Here is a 23,548-nt window from a genome sequence, read left to right as displayed (position 1 = left end):
TTTGGGAGGATACAATCTAACCCGTAACACAATCTTTTTAAAAAATAGTGTTGGAACAATTGGCAGGTCCAAAAAGATTAATTTAGACCCTTATCTTCCACCATATACAAAAATTAACTCTAAATAGATTAAAGATTTAAACATAAGAGCTACAACTATAAAACCTCTAGAATACACAGGAGAAAATCTTCATGACTTGGATTAGGCAAACGTTCTTAAATATAATAGCAAAAACAAGATCCATAAAAGAAAAAAGTTCAAAAATTGAACTTCATCAAAATTGAAAACTTTTGTGCTTCCAAAGATACTCTTAAGAAAAAGAAAAGAGGGCCAGCCCCACGGCTTAGTGGTTAAGTGCCTGCGCTCTGCTGCTGGCGGCCCAGGTTCGGATCCCGGCACGCACCCGACGCACCGCTTCTCCGGCCATGCTGAGGCCGCATCCCACATACAGCAACTAGAAGGATGTGCAGCTATGACATACAACTATCTACTGGGGCTTTGGAGGAAAATAAATAAATAAATAAAATTATAAAAAAAAAAAAGAAAGAAAAAGAAAAGACAAGCCACGGGCTGAAAGAAAATATTTGTAAATTGTGTATTGGCTACAGGACTAGTATCCATAATATACAAAAGATGCTTTTATACAATTCAATACTAAGAAGACAAATAACCCAATAAAAAAATGAACCAATCATTTTATTAAACATTTTATGAAAGAAGTTATACGAATGGCTAATAAACACATAGAAAGATGCCCAACCTCATTAGTCACTAGGGAAATGCAATTAAAACCACAATGAGATACTATTTCACGTGACTATAATCAAAAAAGACACAATAACAAGTGTTGGTGAGGATGTGGAAAAACCAGAACCCTGGTACATTGCTGGTGAAAATGTTAAACGGTACAGCAACTTTGGAAAACAGTTTGGAAGTTTCTTAAAGAGTTAAATGTAAACATGAAAAAGGACTTGTTCCTGATACGGACTACCATATGGATAAACCTCAAACACACTAAGCTAAGTGAAAGAAGCTAGATACAAAAGACTACCTATTGTATTGTATGTATGTACAATATGTATGTACATGTTGCAAAGAAACTAGATGCAAAAGACTACATACTGTATGATTCCATTTATATAAAATATAGAGATAGAAAGGCAAATCTATAGAGAGAAAAGCTGATTAGTGGTTGCCTAGAGCTGGCGTGGGACTGAGAGTTGACTATAAATAGTTATGAGGGATCTTTTTGGAGTGATGGAAATGTTCTAAAACTGGATTGTGCTGATAGTTTCACAACTTTGTAAATTTGCTAAAAATCATTGACTTTTTCACTTAAGATGGATGAGTTTTATGGTATGTAAATTATACCTCAATAAAGCTTTTTCTAAAATCACATAGCTTCAGAATTTTTAGTGTATCACCTCATATTTTCTAGTATTCAGTACTGCTATGAGAAGGCTACACCAGTCTGATTCACGTTTTTTCTAGACGAGCTGGAGAGTTCCTTTGCTTTTTTTTTTTTTGCTGAGGAAGTTTCGCCCCGAGCTAACATCTGCTACCAATCTTCCTCTTTTTGTATGTGAGCCACCACCACAGCATGGCGACTGACAGACGAGTGGTATAGATCTGCACTCAGGAACCAAACCAGGGCCGCTGAAGTGGAGTGCGCCAAACTTAACCACTAGGCCCCCGGGGCTGGCCCTCTTTGCTTTTCTGAATCTCTGGAATTTGTTTTTCTACTTTCATTATCATAAGATGTACAGTAATATTTTTTGGATTTTTAAATATACGTAAATGGTATCTTCTGAATATATCGCTTTGCAACCTGCTTTTTTTCCCTCCACATTATGTCTTTGAGAGTTAGCCATGTTGATACACAGTCATTTTAACTATTACACAACAATCTGTTTCTTCTATTATAAATAATGTTGTGAAGAATATTCTTGTTTATGTCTCTTTAAGGAAAAGTAGAAGTTTCTCCTGGGAATATACCTATAAGTGGAATTGAGTCATAGTCTGTGTGCATCTTTAGCTTTACTAGGCATTGACAAAATGCTCTTCAAAGTAATTGTTCCAGTTTATACTTGCACTAATAGTGTATGATAGTTCCCATTTCCTCACACTCTTATCCGTATCCTTAGACTTTTACATTTGGGAGGCAAAATACATTAGCTGAAGGATAGAAATGGAAATAATCTCTCTAGCCTCAAAGTTCTGAAAGTTCACAATAATGTATTTAAATAATTGGCTTTTGTGTTCACTTTGTTGGGCCTCCAATGACCCCTTTAAATCTGAAGATGCGTATCTTTCAACTCTGGAAAATTCTCATTTCCCCTTCTCTGTTGTTTCTAATCTCTCTCTCCAGGTCCACCAGGTATGGCTGTACAAATTGTGAATTACACAATCTGCACAATGGCAAACAACTCACCTGTTGTTGGACCCACTGAAATGATTGTCTCTGATCCTTACCTTATATTTTCCATCTCTTTTTGCTCAACTTCCTAAGATCTCTTCTCAACATTTTTTCCCCCAGATATTCCATAGCATTTTTGTTAGGAAAACCTCTTTCTTCTTATCTGATTGTCTATTTTTCACGGTCTCCTTCTCTTGTGTGACAGACCTAGAATTTTAAAGAGGCTACTAATTAGAAACAAAATTATGTTCTCTTATGTTCCCTGAATCATCTGTTTCCTCTCAGGTCAATTTTCTGCTTGCTAGTTTGTTCTTCCTCATTCATTTCCATGATCTTTGTTCATCATACTTAAGACTGGAGAATTGGAAAAGCGGATTGGAAGCTCTGAATCTGTTGGTAAGTTTGTCAACTGGCAGGCATTGCTTTAAGGTGCATGGACAGGGAGTAGATCCTATATGCCAGAATGCCAAAGCTGCCCTGGTTTTGCCCAAATACTTCATCCTAACTCTCCAGATTTTGTCGACTTTATTTAATGTCTTCAGAAGAAAAAAAAAGCCATCCATTATTCCTCACGTTAATTTCTCTGTTTCCAGTGTCATCCACTGTGTCTGTTGTCTGCAAATTTTGAGTCTCTCCAAGGTGCTCCATAGCCAATTGGCTCTCTTTTCAGCAGCATCCCTCTACACATTGTTTCTAGGTAATAGGTCATCTACTCTGCTTTATTAGTTATTGTTTCATCTGTTTTCCATCTTCCCCAAACAAGTTAAAATCCTTGTCCATCTTTCCTTTCCTTTGTTATGACGATTGTACACATTTTTTCAATATTACAAATTTTCATAGAGATTTGGGAGGGAAAGTAAAATAGCATGAGCTCAGTTCATCACTTTGAACTAGAAGTCTCAAAATTAATTTGAATATTAAAAGGAACTTTATACCCCAAATTAATTAATTAAAATGCATTATTTACATATAATTAAAGTAACACATTCAAATTTACTAAATTATAATCCATCATGCAACAAGCACAAATGAATAGTATCTAAACTTTTTCTGATTTTTTTGTAGAGAAGAACATTAGAAAATGAAAAGAGAAAAGAAAAGAATATTAGGAAATGAAAACAGTGCTTTAAAAAGGGGAACCCACAAACACACTGAGGAAGTGCTCAGAAAATCAAGGTTGGAAAGACGACAGACAAACTGTCAAACAACTTCCTTAGATTTGGCCTCATTGGTTTTCAATCCTATAATGAGACCACGCCTAGGAAAAGTTACTTTCACATGATTTTGGAAGTTTCTTTTTTTAATTGGGAAAATATTACAGAGGCTGTCAGTTACTAGAGGATTTATCGATCCCTGTTGATTGTCTAATTTGCACTCATTCGCAATGTATTTATTGACGACAACTACAACCGCTCTAGGCACTGAAAAGAGTAAGACCAAAAAATAAATAAATAAATCTAGACCTGAAATTGTTTACAGTCTCATGGTGAAACGAGGAGCTGAATGGACACATGTACCCCATGAGACACCATGGAACCATGACAGAGGGAGCTCTTAAGTTTATCTTGAGACAAGGAAATTATTGTAGAGGCCTAGAGGATGTATTAACCTAGACTTAGAAGAGTAGGAGTCTGCAGTGTGCTAGTTGGGAAGGCATTCCAAAGAGCATTTGAGAACCACAAAGAGTTCAGAGAGCATGATCCCCTTGGAGACTTACAAGTGGGTTCATCTTTCTGGAGCATGAAGTGTAACCAGAGAAGAATTCTAAGTTGGCACCACATATAGCGAATGCAAATTAGTGTGACATGGACCATTACTGTCACAAAAGTATTTATAAAGAAAGTTGTTATCAAATGTGCAAAAATACTTTAAAAATAGTACAGGAACTTTGGCATTTCCTTCTCAGCTGAGCTCATAGTTCAGCTTCTTTAAAGTCTTGCTAGATTATCTTTTAGTTTCTTCGAACAAATAACTTTGGTCGGTTTTCTTCACCCAGAAATGGCGTCTTCTTCTTCCTTTAGGAAATGTGTTGAAGCTAAAACTAACTTTTCATACACCCGTTGTCTACCAGACAGTCATGGATGTGTTCCTATAAAACTCTAAATGGTCATGTATTTTATCATTTTGATCAGATGAACGGAATTTAGAGTAGTGGGACAGAAAACTTCATTTATTCTATTTCAAGTTGGAAAATAGCAGTTATTCGCTCGTTTCACATTTTAAGAAACCACAGGTAGCTTCTATTTTCTCATTATCTTACACAAGGAACATATGGATTCTGAAGATTAACAAATTCACTAAAAGACACCCAATAATAAAGACTGTCAAAATAAAGTGGATTACTGGTAAAACTCAAATTGAAGAAGACTCTTTAGTATTAAATCAATGTCCAATCCACTAAACTTTTTTAAAAAATCAAAATTGATAATGGAATTGAAGGTGTTTGGCTCCAGTTCCTTTGGCCTCACTTTTCATTTCACATTTCTGGCTCACTTAAATATTCATGGAGGACCAACCACAGTGCTTAAATATAGAATCCCTGATGAGGAAGCACTGTTTAGTTTACTCCTAAACAATCCCACATGCCGTTTTTCACTCTTAACACTGAAGTTGTGTAATATATTTTTCTCTTCTTCTTAACCAAATAAAAAGGAGCATTTTAAACCAGAAACTGTTTGTTCTTCATAAATACTTCTATTAGGGACCAATGTTGCAAATCACGTTTTTTAAAGAGGTTTGTCTAGGCAAAATTTTTAACTGGATGATCCATGTATGTAGCAGGAATTTGTAAAGCATCCACTATCAGCATCATGTTAGGCGTGAAGTTGCAAACAGAATAAATATAAACATAGTCCTTATACATCAGGAGGACATTACGGTACTGAGGAGAAATACAGAGGAAACAGACAGGTAACGGTAAAAATCTCTCAGTGATTACGTGACAAAAGAGAGTGTGATATGTCAGTTTCCTATACTTTCCTATTAAAAATATCCCCTGGAGGAGATTCCCAAACTCCTCCTCTGAGAGTTTATTGATTAGGTCTGGGGAAGAGCCAAAAATCTGAATTTATGAGAGCCAGGTGTTGATTATTATTAACATAAAAGTTGGTGTGCCCAAAGAGTATTTCATTAAGGAAATGAGCGACCTACAGGATGCAGAGGATTTAATTAGGTTTGAGAAGCAGAAGAAGGGTGTTTGTGTGTGTGTATGTGTGTTAAGAAGTGTGCTAAATGATATGTTGGGGGCAAGAGGACTTATTTTAGAAACAGCGAGAATTGAAGGGAAAATAAGATTTTATGCAGGCCAAGAAAATTTTTACTTTGTAGACAATGCGTAGGTATTTGAGCTGAGGAATGATGTGTTGAAATCAGCTTTTGAGCAATATTTAACCAGCAGAGGCATTTAGGATAAACGCATGGTGAAAGCCAGGAGACCTTGCCGACTCACTCATTCGTTCACTTAGCCAGTATATATTGAACATCCAAATTATGTGAAATGCCCTGTGCTAAGTAGGAAGAACACACAACTGTAAGCACCAACAGCCAGAAGAATTGTAACACTGATTCTGTAAGTTGTTTGTGTTTAATCTTTTTTTTGTTCTCTAAACTTTCTTCCTGTGGCCTGACTTAATTTAGGACCATCCTAACAGCTTTCAGTTCTGTATTTATGCTAATTTGCCTAGCTATTTGGAGTTGCTGCATTTGCAATTAAAATGTTCCATGTAGTTGTTAGAAAACTACTCTGTAAGTGAGATGAAAAACAGTTTTGTTCCATCCAAAATATACTTAAGACACTCTGAGAGGAAAAAAGAATAAAGCCATATTGATGGGTAGCCAGATCTTGAAATATAGAGAATAGTCAAGGAAACTGATTTAATGTTAATACATTTATAAGAACAGGAAGAAATCAATCAGTATACATAATAAAAATACTGAAAAAGATTAAATTTAGAAGTAAGGTTAATCACATCCTGATTGGAGGCTTGGTCTCTGGGATGGTGCTTGGTATATGCCATATCTTTCACTGCAGAACTTTGGAACTCTTAGTAAGAAGAGGCACAGTCAGAAACCAAACTATTATTTGTGTTATGAGTTATTGTGAGTATCACACATTCCAGACTGCAAGAACTAGCAAATTTCTCCATTTTCTTTACGTCAATTTAAATCTCTTTCTGAGAACCCCTTCCCACCAAATGATGGAAAATCTAATCCGCATTGTCTTCCCTGTTCAGTGTCAGAAGATATTAAAGCCATGTATATAACAGAGGTCAAACACCGGTGCCCATTGGCCTGGATTTAACTCACTGGTGTATTCTATCAGCCTACAAAGTGTATATAATAAATAAATAAAATTTGTAACTACTAAAAAGTTTCTAAGTAGTTGCCAGAATTAATATGGGATGCGTTCATGTAAAATTTGTATTTTGGGCTTCTGTTACAAAATCAGAAGATCTGGTAATATTTGGCCTGTGTTAATTCTTGGCAACAATTGACTGGAGCCAAACAGCCCTTGTTCCTCTTAGAAGGGGTATCTGCTCACCATTGTGACAGTCCCCAACCTTCTTTATGATCCTACACACAACAGCTTTAGTCACTGTGTTTTACCTCCTGGCCCCTGTAAGCATTTGATTTTTGCCTCTCTAGCCCACTGGGTTTAACGGGGATATGTGACCTGTGCTGGATACCTCAATAGGCCAACTAAGCATGTATTTAAGATGCTCTGAAAACAGGGCCACCAATACATGAGAATTGTTTTTGAAATTTTGTGTTGTTAAAACATTGATGTCACCATGAGAAACGCCAGAACTGTACTGAGTTTTCTAATATCTATTTTACAGTTTAGGATTTTTTATTTTTAATTAAATGGAGAAGGGACACATCAATAGTTTTTCAGCACTAGGGTAATAAAAATCATTATGTGGAACCTAAGTTGGGACTCAAGAACTTTTCGTCCCCCCAAGATTTTCAGTTCTGTTGAGTTAGAAATTATAGCATCTACAGTTGAACTTCTTGGGAGTCCTTTGCCAGAAAGCACAAATAAAATTAGCACTGTAGCCAGTGAACTCTCATCTTCTACGGTAAGGGTATAAAAATACCAAAGGGCAGGTGAAGGGAAGCTTCTAATTTTGCTCTTCATTAATTGGGGTCAAAGAGGAATGCACATGAAACAGCAAAGCTATGCCAACCCCTTTGATCTTAGCCTGGAGTCACTACCTTCCCTTGTAGTTTAGTAAGATTCCAAGTTGTTCATGTCCAGCCAAGGCAGACTTAAGGGCTCAATAATGAGTGGTGAGAACTGAAACAGGCTAAAATACACAAAAATACAAACCTTAAATGTATTATGGAACAAAGCAAATATTAAAGATTATTCTAAAAATGAGATTAGCTAATATTAAAAGTAATTTAAAATTTATCTGAATTAATGTAAGATTATATAAGAACAAGAAAAAAAGGAGGAAGGAGAGAAAATTGAATAACTTCTAATACTAGAACTGCTTGCCAAAAATGAGAGGGATTGAAAAGATTTTGTCTCACTGTTAATGCTGACCATTATAGAAGTATAAAGACTGCTTTTGAAAAAAATTAATGGTCAACGAGTAACTTCAAATAAGTAAACTTCAAAACATAATAGAGTAATATATTCCAGTAATAACTGGTAAAAAAATTGATCATGAACTATTTGCCAAGTACTGTACAAAGTTGTTGACATGCATTATCTCTTCTTCGTCTCCATAATTGCTTTACGAAGTAGGAACTATTATTATCCCATTTCTACAGATGAGGAAGCTGCAGCTTAAAGAGTATGTGACACATACACACACAAGTTGATACAGCAAATTAATTGTAGAACCAGAATTAAAAGCTAGATCTACCTGATTCCAGAGCATGAACTCATTGTTATTCAAATTATATCCTACTCCCTCCCAAAACATTAGAGAAGATAGAGCAGAGAAAAAATAGTTCATTTGCAAAATTATAAGGAACAGAACAGAATACAAAAGGAAGATAGAGTAAATCATTTCTTTTAATAGTATATTTGGGTGAAATTCCTATGTTAAAAAAGTCATATTAGGCCTAAAAAAGATTCTAACTATATGCTATTTATTGATAAGCACATAAAATGATTAAAAGTCAAAAGATATAGAATAATATTAGTCTAGTGCATAGATAAATTTGTTACCCCCATGTTAATATTAATGTAATTTCAAAACAGGAATCAGAAAGTGAGAATTGTTTTCTAAATTGATCGATATATTATTAAATTATATTATTTATTTAATAAATTATATTATAAAATGTAGACTTCAAGAAAAAAAGAATAAGTACTTTTATACCAATAAAGGTATATTTCATAATAAATTATAATTTTCATGAAGTTTTACTAAGTATCGTTGAACCAGAACGCATAGCATCTGCGTATTTGCAGAGCAAAATGGTTAGAAATACTGGAAAAGCTGGCACATGCAATAGTGGTGGGAGAATTTAATAGAGCTTCCTCCCCAATATGTGATGGGCAAAAAATAACCAAGGGGATAAATTATAAAAGAGACCTGAGAAAAAGTATATAAATGAATTTAAAAGACCAATTACCTTACAACAACAAATTTTGAGTATCTTTGGAATATTTATAAAATTTTCTATATTAGGCCATAAAGAGACTCTCACAGTATAGGCCAAGCTTCTGGTTCCAGAAAAGATGGCAAACTAGCTCGGGCTACTGGTTCAACTCGAAAGGAAAATGGAGCATTAAGACTAACAATATAATCAAGACAATTTTTAATGCCTTAAGACATAAATAGCAATAACTGGTAGAATCACAGGAGGAGATAGACAGTTTGACAAACGTGGGTAGGGATTTTAACAGATCTGTTCAGAAATTTATTGATAAATTTATTGAAATTTATTATTTAATTCATTATTAAAAATAAGTGAAGATACAGATGTTCTAAGTAACAGATTAATAAATTCACGTAAATAGCTACATAACCAACCAACCAACAAACAAAAATTCTTTTGGAGCATACACAAAACTTGGACAAAAATTCCCCAGAAACACCCTCAGCAGACTTTTGCCTACCTCTCACTCACCAGACCTGTTTCTAATGGCCACTCCTAGCTTATAAACAAGCGTTGGGATTTACCAGCCTCTGTTGGAGAGGCAGGCAAGGGAGAAGGATGTTGGGGATGGAAATGGGTCAGCCAACTTTCAGCGTCTACATCTTGGTTATGTCATTGTTCTGCCCTACCTGGAATGATCAAGAGCAATTGGATGTAAAAATTCAAGTGCCAAGTTTTTACGCTCAGAATTTTGACAGCGTTGTCTGCTAGCGTCCAATGCATCTGAGAGAAGCTTTATACTTGCCTCTTCCAAATTTCTTCATAGTTGTCCTAATTTTAACTCTTTGGAAGTTTTTAGGATCTTTGTATTTATTTATATTATGTTCTGAAACTGCATGTGAATGTGTCTAGGAGTGGGTTTTTTGTTGTTGTTTGTGAGGAGGATTAGCCCTGAGCTAACATCTGTTGCCAATCCTCCTCTTTTTGCTGAGGAAGATTGGCCCTGGGCTAACATCCGTGCCCATCTTCCTCTACTTTATATTTGGGTCACCTGCCACAACCTGGCTTGATAAGCGGCGCGCAGGTCGGCACCCAGGATCCAAACCTGCAAGCCCCGGGCCCTGGAAGCAGAATGCGTGAACTTAACCACTATGCCGCCAGGCCAGCCCCTAGGAGTGGGTCTTTTTAAAATTCATTCTATTCGGCACTCAGTGAACCCTTTTAATCTGAAGACTTGAATCCTTTTCCAATCCTGGAAGTTTTCTTCTATTGTTTCTTTGACAATATTTTCTCCATTTTCTATTCTTGAGACTCCAATTAGTTGCATAGGTTGGCTCTCCTAGATTGTCTTTCTGGATTTCCTGTTTTATAATTTTGGGTTTTCTTTTTTTTCCTTCTATATCTATGGTTTTTCTACTCAAAGTGTGTCCATGGCCAGACCAATGGCCTTACCAGAGCTCGTTAGAAATGTAGAACTTCAGGCCTCACCTCAAAACTACTGAGTTAGACTCTTCGTTAATAAGATTCCCAGGTGATTCTTACGCACCTTAAAGTTGCAGAGGTATTGTGGGATTTTTTTTTTTCAACTTTATCTTTCACTTATACTAAAATATTTTTTGTATGGCATTCATATTATTAGTTTATTTTTTTATTTTTTTTTTTTAAAGATTTTATTTATTCATTTTTTTACCCCCAAAGCCCCAGTAGATAGTTGTATGTCATAGGTTCACATCCTTCTAGTTGCTGTACGTGGGACTCGGCCCCGGGTTGGACGGAGAAGTGGTGCCTTGGGGCGTGCCTGGGATCCGAACCCAGGCCGCCAGCATCAGAGCACGCGCACTTAACCTCTAAGCCACGGAGCCGGCCATATTATTAGTTTATAGTAGCCCTTTCCTGTACCGTTTCTTTTTCAAAGTGTTTTATTTTATGTATATAATATTTTCATGAGACTTAGTATTATTTTAAGCCCTCTTCTGTTCCTTAAATTATCTGTTTCCTCTGGGATTTATTTTTTCTTATGTATCTTGGTCTAGCTCTTTCATGTTGCGTTTTTTTTAATACATCCGTTGATCCCTGATGGTTTCTTTATATTTAAGAATAAAAGATGTGATGGATTATTTCGTGGAGTTGGTATGGGTTTCTCCTTCTACTGCCTCCCGATAAGCTTCTTTCCCTAAATGAGAAGTCATTATACATTGGAGGGACATGTTAATGGGGATGCTGTACTTCGTCATTAGCAGCCAATGAGTCAAACCCAGAACTCACCTTGGAAAATGTAGGCCTTCAAACTGTTTAATTTCCTTAGGAATCAGGCTTTTTTCTATTTCGCGATGCAGCCTCTGGTGGGTGAGGTAGGAAGGTTGGGATTGGACTAGCACAGCACTTTGATATTCTCTGCCCCACTTTGCACTCCCGCTGTCTTTGATTTGTAGATTATGCTGGTCTCCCAACTACACTGCTACCCCTTTAAACTGTGGTTTGAGCTTCAACTCACCCGTCTGTACATGTCTGTCCCACTTTGTCTTCCAGAATGTGTTTGAAATTTCTTATCTGCTGATATATCCCATCATTATCCTCCCTAACACAGTGTTTACATTAGTTTTTGTTTCCATGGTATCATATCAGTGGAGTCTCGGGAGGGATATGAAGCAACAGTATGTGCTCAGTCCGTTATCTTGAGCCAGAGTCTCTAAAGCGTCTCTGTGGTACTATACTTAAACCCTAAAAGTGTGATCTTTAACTGTAGGCTTAAAGTTATGACACCTACCATGGAGTTATACTTGAAGGTGATTTATGAAAGGAATACCATGGCATTTAGAAGGAAAATAACAGCATCGTGTGATGCTTTTGTAGACAAGATGTAGTAAAGTGGGTGGATTTGTAGTCAGTGGAGTAATCAGAAAAGACTGAAACAGTCAGTTTGATATCAAGCTGGGACAGGGCTTTAAACCTGAAGAACAGTCTCCTTAGCACTCAGACTGTTTTATAGCTCTTGATATAATGACATGAGAGTATGCTGATTAAATCTTCAGATGAGGCAAAACTAGAAGGCTAATAAATTTGACAGAATCAGAATCAAAAAAGGTAGATCGCAATGACAGACTTAATCTGAGAACAGAGTTTAATATCGACAAGTATAACCACTGAAACTTGGCCCAAGAAACCAACCACACAGGAGAAAAGCTTAAGAGCAACAAATGTGATGTGATATAGATACTTAAAATAGCAAACGGAATGTTATGTTATCCAAATGGAAGTGTAATAGAGGCCTCAATAGGTCTGGTCTGCTCTGAATTGCATAGTCTTTATTTGTGGTACTGTATTCAGTCTTGGAAGTCACCATGATGGAGGAAAATTACACTCTGGAGCAGATATGAAGACAATGGTTTGGCTAGTGAAATGACCATATGAAGAATGACTAAAAGAAGGCGGGGAAAAGTATAGCTGTTTATATCAAGTAGAAAACATGATAGTTTTTTAAAATGTTTTTTGAAAGATTATACTGTGGAAGGGAAGTCAAACTTATGCAGTGTGGGTCTGGGATACAAGAGAGAGAACTTAATAGCAAACAGAGTGAAATAAATTGGATAATAAATTGGACTTCACCATCACTGGCACCACAAAAGCAGAAACTATAGGATCGCTTGTCAAAAATTCACATAGGAGTTAAGCATTGGTATATACCTACATTCTTTTCAACTCTGAGATTTTATGAAATGTGAGTGAGGAGGAAAGAAATATAGGTTTGATGCTTTATTAAGTTAGAAATGAAAAAAAGCCAACTTAGCTATTTCTGGACAATTAACCAGTGCTCAAAAATTGTGGCCATGTTTTCAGCAAGGCCCAGGATATGTCCTGTAGCCTACCATTTTACTTGTCATATCCCTTGCAAGGGAAGAGAGAATATAAAATAGTAATTAATCAGATTTGCTATTCTGGTGTAACAAAAATTGAAGAGACTTGGGCTTCTGATGGAACAATTATCCTAATTGTTAGCCCCTAATTTTCCCATTTTCTTTGCATTTCAATTATTCATTCCATGCCTGTCTTTAATATCATAGATTATCAAGAATTATTTGAATGCTACAAGGGTCGAATTTCTTTTATGATTGATGTTGAAGTTTAATAAGAGAGACCTTAACCATTGCTGCATTCTTGGTTATATGATAACTTCTGGGGATATAAAAACGTTCAGGTTTGTAAGAGTACTAAAAATTTAAGTTTTTTTTTTTTTTTTTTTTTTTTTTGTGAGGGGATCAGCCCTGTGCTAACATCCGCCAATCCTCCTCTTTTTTTGCTGAGGAAGACGGCCCTAGGCTAACATCTGTGCCCATCTTCCTCCACTTTATATGGGACGCCGCCACAGCATGGCTTGCCAAGCAGTGCGTCGGTGCGCGCCCGGGATCCGAACCAGCGAACCCCGGGCCGCCGCAGCGGAGCGCGCGCACTTAACCGCTTGGGCCACCGGGCCGGCCCCTTAAGTTCTTTTAATTAATTAAAATAATTAAGTGGTCTCTTCATAGATTTATAGTTTGAAGGATAATCTCTAAAAGGCTAGTTGTGTAAATTTTACAAAACAATTCTGATATGCTGGGTTAAAAGGCCCAGGGATACACTTGACAAGAAAGGTTAGTCTCTAACCCCCTCCTGTGCTCACCTCCCTCCTCATCCAGCTGAAATTCCACAGTCATTATTATCATTCCCAAACACATCACCCTCAGTTCCCCTGCCCTTCCCTTGCTTTGTGAGTCCTGCTTGGTTAAATAACAACCCTGAGTAAGCCCAACTCTTCCCACCTCTGTGCCCTTACCCACGTGGCTGAACGTGACTAGAGAAAAGCTGCACAGCCAAGTTGACAGTTGTCACTTTGAATTCACAGTCCTCTTCTGGAACAGGCCCTTAATGCTGCCTGCTATCACTCTCACGGTACCCTTCTCCTCTTAACACTGCCTTCCAGATCCTTACTCTGCACAGCTTCCTATTTCACTAAGAAAATAGGAGTCTGTCTACACCAGCCAACTACCACATCTACCCATCAAACTGCAAATTGGCCAGACGCTCGCAAAGCTGGAGGCTCTGCCTCTTCTCTTGTCACTACGGGTGAGCTGTTTGTGCCCCTAGCAAAGGCCAACCCTTAAAGGCCTTTGAACTTGCCGCTCCCCCTGTCTGGAACATGACTCCCTCCCTCCCCTCCTTTGGGTCTCTACTAAAATATCAGTGAGTGATCATTTCGAAATGTATATAAATATCGAATTTATATAAATATCGGTGTTTATATAAATTCGATATTTACATATTTATAAAATTAAATATTTATATAAATACCGAACATTTCTCCCGTGATCATTTCAAAAATGTACATAAATATTGAATCACTATGATGTACACCTGAAACTAAGAGAATATTGTCTGTCAATTATGCTTCAATTAAAAATAATAATAATAAAATAAAATAAAATAGCAACCTCCACCCCCACTTTCTGACCTTCTTCCCTGCTTTATTTAGCATGTATCATCAAATAATATATCATATATTTAGTTTGTTTATTTTGATTTTTGTCTATCTCTCCACAGAAGACAACTTCAAAAAGATGTCAGTTCTCCCTAATTTATTTGTAAATTTAGTAGGATCCCAGTAAAAATATCTATGGATATGTGTGGTAGCAGGCAAATGGATTCTAAAGTATCATATGGAAAAAGGATCAAGAAATAATAGACAGGAAATCTTGGAAATAGAAGAGCAATAAGGTGGAACCAACAAAACTATATAATAAAATATATTATAAAAACCTAAAATATGAAAATAGTATTATACAGGCTTATTAATAGACCAACTGATAGAATAGAATAGAACAACATACGGGAATTTTACATATGAGAAAGGTTGTATCTGAAATTATTGAGAAAAATATAAACTTTCAATAAATGATTTGGGGACAATTTAGTAGCCATCTGGAAAAAAATAGAATCAAATCCAAGGCAATATGTAAATTTAATGAGCATTCCAAAAGATAATTTTGTTGGTTTTTGTGCTATGTAGTATGCTTCTAAATTCCAAATAGGAAATTAGATGAGTTACAATTGTCAAGAAGTCTGGAAAAATAAGACTATTACCTAGAGGAAGTGACATTATCAGATATTAAAATTTAACATAAATCTGTGGTAACCAAAAACTAGGAACTTGACACATGAACAGACAAACTTATCTATATTCACGTTCATCCCACTCTAGAACATTGTGGATACATGTTTGTTGAAGATAGAATATAATATTCAATTCAGTAAAGTATTATCTTTAAATTATCTTCTACCTTATAACTTAATTATCCATTACTTTATTGATAGAATTTGAGTTGTTTCCACTAATATAAATAATGCATTGGGCCAGCCCCATGGCTTAGCGGTTAAGCGCTGGCGCTCCGCTGCTGGCGCCCCGGGTTCGGATCCCGGGCGCACACCGACGCACCGCTTCTCTGGCCATGCTGAGGCCGCGTCCCACATGCAGCAACTAGAAGGATGTGCAGCTATGACATACAGCTATCTACTGGGGCTTTGGGGGAAAAAATAAATAAATAAATAAAATTATAAAAAAAATAATAATAATAATGCATCAATGAGCAAATCCAAAAATAATACTTTATTGAGTTAAATATCATATTCTATCTTCAACAAATGTGTCTGTACATATATATAATATATATAATAAAGTTTAAACAATAAAGTGTACCTACACACACACTAGAATACACAAGTATCAACATGGATGAATCTCACAAACATTACACTAATGACAAATTGGAAAATACATTATTCCACTTATATGAAGTTCAAAACATCGCAAAGCCAAAAATAAATTGTATAGGTATACATACGTATGTAATAAATCTGTAGGAAAAAAAGTAAGAGAACAATAAATATTCACTTAATATGGTGGTCACTTCGTGGATGTAAGGGGAGTGTTGGGGATCAAGGGTGACAGGACTTAAGATGGGCATAACAGGAAGTGGGTGGCAGCATAGATGAACAGCAGGCTGAAACTGCTCTCCTTGGAAAGACCTGCTTCCCAGTTTAGACCTTGGCTGGTGTCTGGGAGCTTGGATTTCATCTTGGGAGAGTTCCCACAGTTGCCTGATAAGAGTGACTCACTGCGCCTAAACTGTTTGTACAAACAACGTGATTTATGCCAAACACCTGCTTTCCTTCCGGAAGTCTTGAATTTTGTACATGCCAGGCAGAGGGAGCTATGTGTCCAGCCCCAGCAAAAACCCTGGGCACTGAGTCTCTAATGAGCTTCCCCGATAGGAAACATTTCGCACGTGTTCTCACAACTCATTGCTGGAAGAATTAAATGCATCCTGTGCGACTCCTCCAGGAGCGGACTCTTGGAATCTTGCTCCTGGGTTCCTTGTACCTTTTCCGTTAGCTGATTTTGCTTTGTATCCTTTCACGGTAATAAATTATACGGTGAACATGACTATATTCTGAGTCTCTGAGTCCTCCTAGCTAATATCTAACCTGGAGTTGGTCTTAGGAATCTCTTTTAGAGGGGGTTAGACAGGTGTTCATTTTTAAATTTTTATATCTTTTTTTTTTTAAGATTAATGGTTTGTTGTTGTTTTTAACGACTCTGTTTTTTTTTCACCCTGGGAAAGATTCACCCTGAGCTAACATCTGTTGCCAATCTTCCTGTCTTTTTATTTTTTCCCCTCCTCAAAGGCCTAGTACATAGTTGTATATTCTAGTTGTAGGTCTTTCTAGTGCTTCTATATGAGCGATCGCCACAGCTTGGCTACTGACAGACAAGTGGTGTGGTTCCACGCCCAGGAACAGAACCCGGATTGCCAAAGTGGAGTGCGCAGAACTTTAACCACTAGGCCATCAGGGCTGGCTCTAATTTTTTATATCCTTGATATATTATAAATATTGTGGGGCCGGCCCCATGGCTTAGCGGTTAAGTGCGCATGCTCTGCTACCGGCGGCTCGGATCCCGGCGCGCACCCAAGCACCGCTTCTCCAGCCATGCTGAGGCCACGTCCCACATACAGCAACTAGAAGGATGTGCAACTACGATGTACAACTATCTGCTGGGGCTTTGGGGAAAAAACAGAGGAGGATTGGCAACAGATGTTAGCTCAGAGCTGGTCTTCCTCAGCAAAAAGAGGAGGATTAGCATGGATGTTAGCTCAGGGTTGATCTTCCTCACAAAAAAAATAAATAAATAAATATTGGATATATTTACCATTTAATCAAAAGGAAAAATGAGTAGGAGTTACCCAAATAAAGAGGAGATGTAATTATGTAGAAAGCATTCCAGTAAAATGAAATAGCTTGGCAATGTCTAGAATCAAACCACAGAGTATTGCATTCAAGGAACTGAAATCGTGGACAGGGCAATGGAAGGAAATGATGAAATGGGAGAAGTAGTCAGAAGTAGCTGTGGTTGTGATCTCCATGAGGTGGTCTTCTCAGTTACTCCCAACCCCATCCTCCCTCTATGTATGTCTCCTCCCCCTCCTAGTTTTCGTCTATGATGTGCTGCAAGGGCTGAGGCACTTTTTTTTTTCTATATGGATACCCCTTTTTTCTGTTGCCATTTATTGAAAAGACTATGAATTACCTTGGCACCTTTGCTGAAAATGGATAAACTATATATGTGTGGGAATGTATATATATTTCTGGGTTTCCTAGTGTCTTCTATTGATATATAGGTTTATTCATACTCCAATACCACGTTGTCTTGAAGTTATAGCTTTATAATAATTTTTTAGATCAGGTAGTATAAGTCCTTCCAATTTTGCTTAAAATTGTTTTAGGTATTCTAAATCCTTTTCATCTTCGTATAAAATTTGGAATCAGCCTGTTGATTTCTAGAAAAAAACACCCTGCTTTTTATTTTTCTTAATTTTAAAAAAATTATTTATTTATTTATTTTATTGATGTCGTAATAGTTTATAACATTGTGAGATTCCAGTTGTACATTATTATTTGTCAGTCACCATATAAATGCGCCCCTTCACCCCTTGTGCCCATCCCCCGACTCCCTTCCCCCTGGTGACCACCAAACTGTTCTCGCTGTCTGTGTGTTAGTTTACCTGCTTTTTATTTTTTTATATTTACTTTTTGGTGAGGAAGATTCACCCTGAGCCAACACCTGCACCAATCTTCTTCTATTTTGTACCAAGCACGGCTTGATGAGTAGCGTGTGTGTCCGCTCCCAGGATCCGAACCCATGAACCCCAGGCCGCTGAAGTGGAGCATGTGAATTTAACCACTATGCCACCGGGCCGGCTCCAAAACCCTGCTTTTTTAAAAAAATTGCATTGAACCTTTAAGTCATTCTGAGAAGAATTGACATCTTAATCACAGCCTTCACTCCACAAATGTGGTTAGCACTCTTGTTTGGGTTATAATTGAATACTGCTTGATTTTGTTCAAATTATTTCTGCTTTGGCCACTGGGAACTTTTTCAGGTGGCTCCGGGGTTGCTTTGACATATATATCAGTGTGTGTGTGTGTGTGCGTGTGTGTGTGTGTGTGTGTGTGTGTGTGTAGCACTTGGCTGATGAGAACTCAAGTATCTCCCAGTTCTGGAAATTGTTCAGCTTTCAGCTCCCATGAGCTTTGCTTTGCCTGACCTTGTGGTGTGTTACTCTATGCATGTGCTGCTTTGTATTTAACCCAATCTCAAGGTGACCTCTGTGCCGATTTCTGGAGCCCTGTCTCCACATAGCTTCTCCTCTTTAATTGCTTTCCTGCAAATTCCACCCACCTTTCCAAAATCTGATCTCTGTCTCCTCAGCTCACAAAGACTGCCGTGCTCTGTTTGGGTTCCTCCTCCCTGCATTGTGGTCCAGAAAGCGCTGCCAGGCAGACAGTAGAGGTATTGTTGGGACAACGTTTTTATTATCCCTCTCTGTCTATTGTCCAATGTCTGAAAACAGTAGTTGCTTGTGTTTTGTACATTTTCTAGTTGTTAACATAAAAGGTCAAATGTAGCACCAGTATTCCATCATAGCAGGAAGCACAACACTCTCTACTATCTTGGTTGCTATTTTACATTATGTACATTTTTGCAATTGATTACATTTTCTTTTTTTTTATAATTTTATTTATTTATTTTTCCCCCAAAGCCCCAGCAGATAGTTGTATGTCATAGTTGCACATCCTTCCAGTTGCTGTATGTGGGACGCAGCCCCAGCATGGCCGGAGAAGCGGTGCATTGGTGCGCGCCCGGGATCCAAACCCAGGCCACCAGCATCGGAGCGCGCGCACTTAACCGCCAAGCCACAGGCCGGCCCGCAATTGATTACATTTTCTAATATAATTTCCATATCTGGGCATATAGAAATGCAATTGTCTTGACCTCTTATTCATTTTATAATTTATCTGTAGATTTTTTTAAGTTTTCTATATAGATAGTTATATCAAAATAATATTTTTTGTGTTTTTCTTTTCAGTTCTTGGAATTTGTATTTTTTTCTCTTGCTGCATTGGTTTGGGCTTCCAGGATAATGTAGAATAGAAGTGGTGATAATGGACATCCTTTCTTATTCCTGGTTTTAAAAGGAATGTTTGATATTAGCTGTAGCTATTTTTTAGGTCCTGACTAAAATACAGGTTAAGGAAGTTGTCTTTTGTAATTAGTCTGTGGACTGCTTTTGCGGTACACTGAAAAAATGCACCCCTCCCAAGCTATACGTACTTCCTAATCTCTAGACTCTGTGAATATCACCTTATACAGCAAAGGAGGGAAAATTAATTTATATATATGGCAAAAGATGTGATTAAGTTAAAGATCTTGAGAAGACTTTATCTTAAATTATCAGGGTGGGCCATAAATGCAATCACGTGTATCCTTATGAGAGAGGCAGAGGGAGATTTTACACTGACAGACACAGCGGAGAAGGCCATGTAAAGACAGAAGCAGAGATTGGAGTGATGTCACTATCAGTCAAGAAACACTGACAGAAGCTGGTAGAGACAAAGAACAGATTCCCCCCTGAGAGCCTCTGAGGGGAGTCCAGCCCTGCCAACAGCTAGATTTTTGACTTCTAGCCTTCAGAACTAGGAGAGCACTTTGTTGTTTAAAACTTATTGTTTTAAGCTACCAAATCTATGGTAATTTGTTATGACAGCTATTGGAAACTAATATTGTTTTTATTTTATATGTGATACTGAATCACATCAAATGTACTGTTTTGCATCTACTGAAATAATCATATAGTTTTCACCTTTAATCTCTGAATATGTGAATTATATTAATGAATTTTTCTAATGTTAAACCAACCCTACGTTCCTGTGATAAACCCAACCCATTCACAATCTGTGTGTGTGTGTACGTATGTTTTGTCTGTCTTTTCTGCTGATTCTCATTCATGGTATGTTGTTTTCTTGTGAGCTTACTTATTTGTGACTACATGACATTTATTTTGGGAGACCTAATAATGTTCCCTCCCGAAGATGTCCGCATCCTAATCTGCATAGATATATTACCTTACATGGCTAAAGGGACTTTGCAGATATAATGAAGGTTCTTGAAATAGGGATACTATTCCGGGTTATCTGAGTGGGTCCAATGTAATTACCCAGGTTCTCAGAAGTGAAAGAAGGCAGGAGATGTGAGAGGAGTGTGATGAAGAAGCAGCATCGGAGTGATTTGATGTGAGGACTGGACCTACATTTACTGGCTTTGAAGATGGAGGCAGAGGCCACCAGTCAAATAACGTGGGCAGCCTCTGAACGCTGGAAAAGGGCAAGAAAATGGATTCTTCGCTAGAGCCTCCAGACAGAAGAAATGAAGCCCTGCTGACACCTTGATTTTAGCCCAATGAGACCTATTGTGGACTCCTCACCTCCAGAACTGTAAGATAATAAATTTGTGTTCTTTTAAGCCACTAAATTAGTGGTAACATCACAGCAGCAATGGGAAAAGAATACACTTATTTTCCTTAAGAATTTATTTGCAGAATTTCCTAAGGCCTTAGAGGAAGGGAGAATCTTCCAGAGAGGACTTGTATTTACCTCTCCTAGTTGTCTAGGGGCACTACCAGTACCAGACCACTTTAAACTACATTAAGGGTTAAGGTAATGTACTTTTGAGCTGCAAATCCATGAAAAGGCCAGGTTGTGCATACTTTTCAGTATTTCCCCCACTTCTGGCTCTGTTAGACAAGAAAAATTTTCTCCTAGTCCCCTGGGGTGGGGAAGAGAAGTGAGTTTACTTCTGTTTCACCCTAATCCTGGGTTGTCACCCTTTACAGGTCCAGCTCAATGTGAAGAGACCATCCTATTAGACTTTCCTACTTGGGGGGCCCTAGGTGTTGATATCTGCCCCCTTTCCCCCAAGAGTCTGTCAAAACCCAAGTTCAAGTTTGTCTGGAATGGAAATTGCCCTCAAGGCAAAAGCAATATCAGGGATCTTTCTGGTTCTCATTTTCTTTAGGTTTTGCCCTATCTTCAGTGCTTTCAAACTTTTCATATTTTTTTATTTTACAGGATTTGTTGTGGTTTTCAGTAATGAGACTGGTCTGAATATCTAGTTCATCATATTCCAGAACACCTATTACAAATTTTGTATTCTGAATCCATCAATTCCACCATCTAAATTTTTTCTGGTCTGATTCTCCTGTCTTGGGCTTCTCTTGGCTCCCACTCACGATGCTTTGTTTTCCTGTTTGTTTAATAATAATCTCATTTTCAATAGACCTTTATTTGTTAAATTTCTTGGAAGGTTAGGCTGAAGTTACTTTCCTGCAGAAAGAATTTGCAGTTATTATGTCAGTTGCCTGGAGGCATGCCAACCCACTACCAATTTAAAATAATTTCTTTGCTTGAGGTTTTTCACATCACCCAGGTATTATGAATTGGACCACAGACATGCATGAGGTCTGACTTGTGGTTACAGGTTCTCAGGGGAATTTTTTCCCCCTCTCTTCACTCAGCTCCAATCTTGATACTGCCATATTTTTGTGCTGCTCGCTCCCTCCCCACCCCCATACCACCTTTGTTTTTTTTTGTTTTTTGTTTTATTCTCCCCTTTACACTTCAACCACTTCACCCATGTTGCCCTTTGACATTTAGCTTTGTGCAAGGTTCTTTTATAAGACTAAGAGAGTAGATCTTAAAAGTTCTCATCACAACAAAAAACAGAATTTTGTAACTAGGTATGGTAACAGATGTTAACTAGACTTATCGTGGTGATCATTTTGCAATATATACAAATATCGAATCATTACGTTGTAGGAAACTAACATAACTAATATAACTTTACATGTCAATTATACTTCAATAAAAAAATCAGTTAATTAATATTTTTTAGAATAAGACTCCATAACTTGGTCGTCTCACGTCCTGTGTGGCTTATACAGGTATCAAAATCAAAGCTTATTGACATTGGGGACTGGCAGATGCTCACAGTGTCCTGCCATTTCAGTGCGTTCTTATTTCTCTGGACTCCTTCGTCTACTTCTTTTGGCCTCTGAGAACTGCTTTTACTTTGTATCAACGCAGCAATGCACTTAAAAAGAAAATTTAAGTATTTTAACAAGTATTGGTGGTTGCTATGCAACAGAAGTGTTTAAGGAACCAGGTCTGCCAGGCAGACAGAAATTCATCATTTTAAAAGGTCAGCTGTCTGCAGGAATTTAAGGGGCTCAGGGGCTAAGGCTGTATTTCCTAAACTATGCACCAAGGTGTCCTGACTTCCAGGAAGCCCTTCCTGACTGCAGTTAAGATTAGATTCCATTTGACCACCATTTTATGCCTCAAACACCAATTCTTTCCACCTCCATACTCAAGTCTCTTATAACTCTTCTTAATTACTAACCCATTCTTTTCTACAAATCTTTTAAGTGAAATAAGTGAAAATAACATGGTAAGGTATGTGATTTTTAACAACGTTTTAGACTTTACATAACTCTCTTCTCTCTTCATATTAAAAACAGAACAAAACAATAAAGGACAATCTTAACATAGAGGTTCTCAGACTTTCTGGGTTTTAGGTGCCCTTAGTATATGAATAATTTTTTCATGCTTGGTCCCCTAGGCCAAAATAAATATCTAACAGTTTCTTTATTAAGTCGTTTGGTCCAAACAACTTAACAATTATTTATGTCCTAACAACTTAGTATACATTTGAAAAAATAATACACAATAAATTAAAGGAAAAAAATTTTTTTCATTCTTAAATAGCACAATTACTTACCAATGGGACGTATGTGCCTTTGGGCACTGCACAATTTCTCAAATATTGAAATCAGTTGGACACCTCCACCCTAATTTCCTGTTTCACGTTGATTTTCACACACTGTTTCCTTTTTATCTCAACTGTCAGAAACCCAGCTTCACAAAGGAATGACCTCACTGAATGGAATGTAGTACTACCTAATGTTGAAACTGTGAATTCCCTTGAGCTAGTAGTTCCTCTGGTGTCTGAAGTATTGATGTGTCTCCCTGGACGTTTTGTAAGTCCATCCTATGATGTCCCTCTGAGTTTGTTGTGATCCAGGACATTTTGGTGCATAGTTTAGGAACCACTGCAATCTGATTTTTGCCCCATCACTCCTCTAAAGCTAT

Source organism: Diceros bicornis, chromosome 39, assembly GCF_020826845.1.
Source record: "Diceros bicornis minor isolate mBicDic1 chromosome 39, mDicBic1.mat.cur, whole genome shotgun sequence".
Lineage (NCBI taxonomy): Eukaryota > Metazoa > Chordata > Mammalia > Perissodactyla > Rhinocerotidae > Diceros > Diceros bicornis.
The sequence above is the reverse complement of the archived record's forward strand: the minus strand, read 5'-3'. Positions refer to the sequence as shown.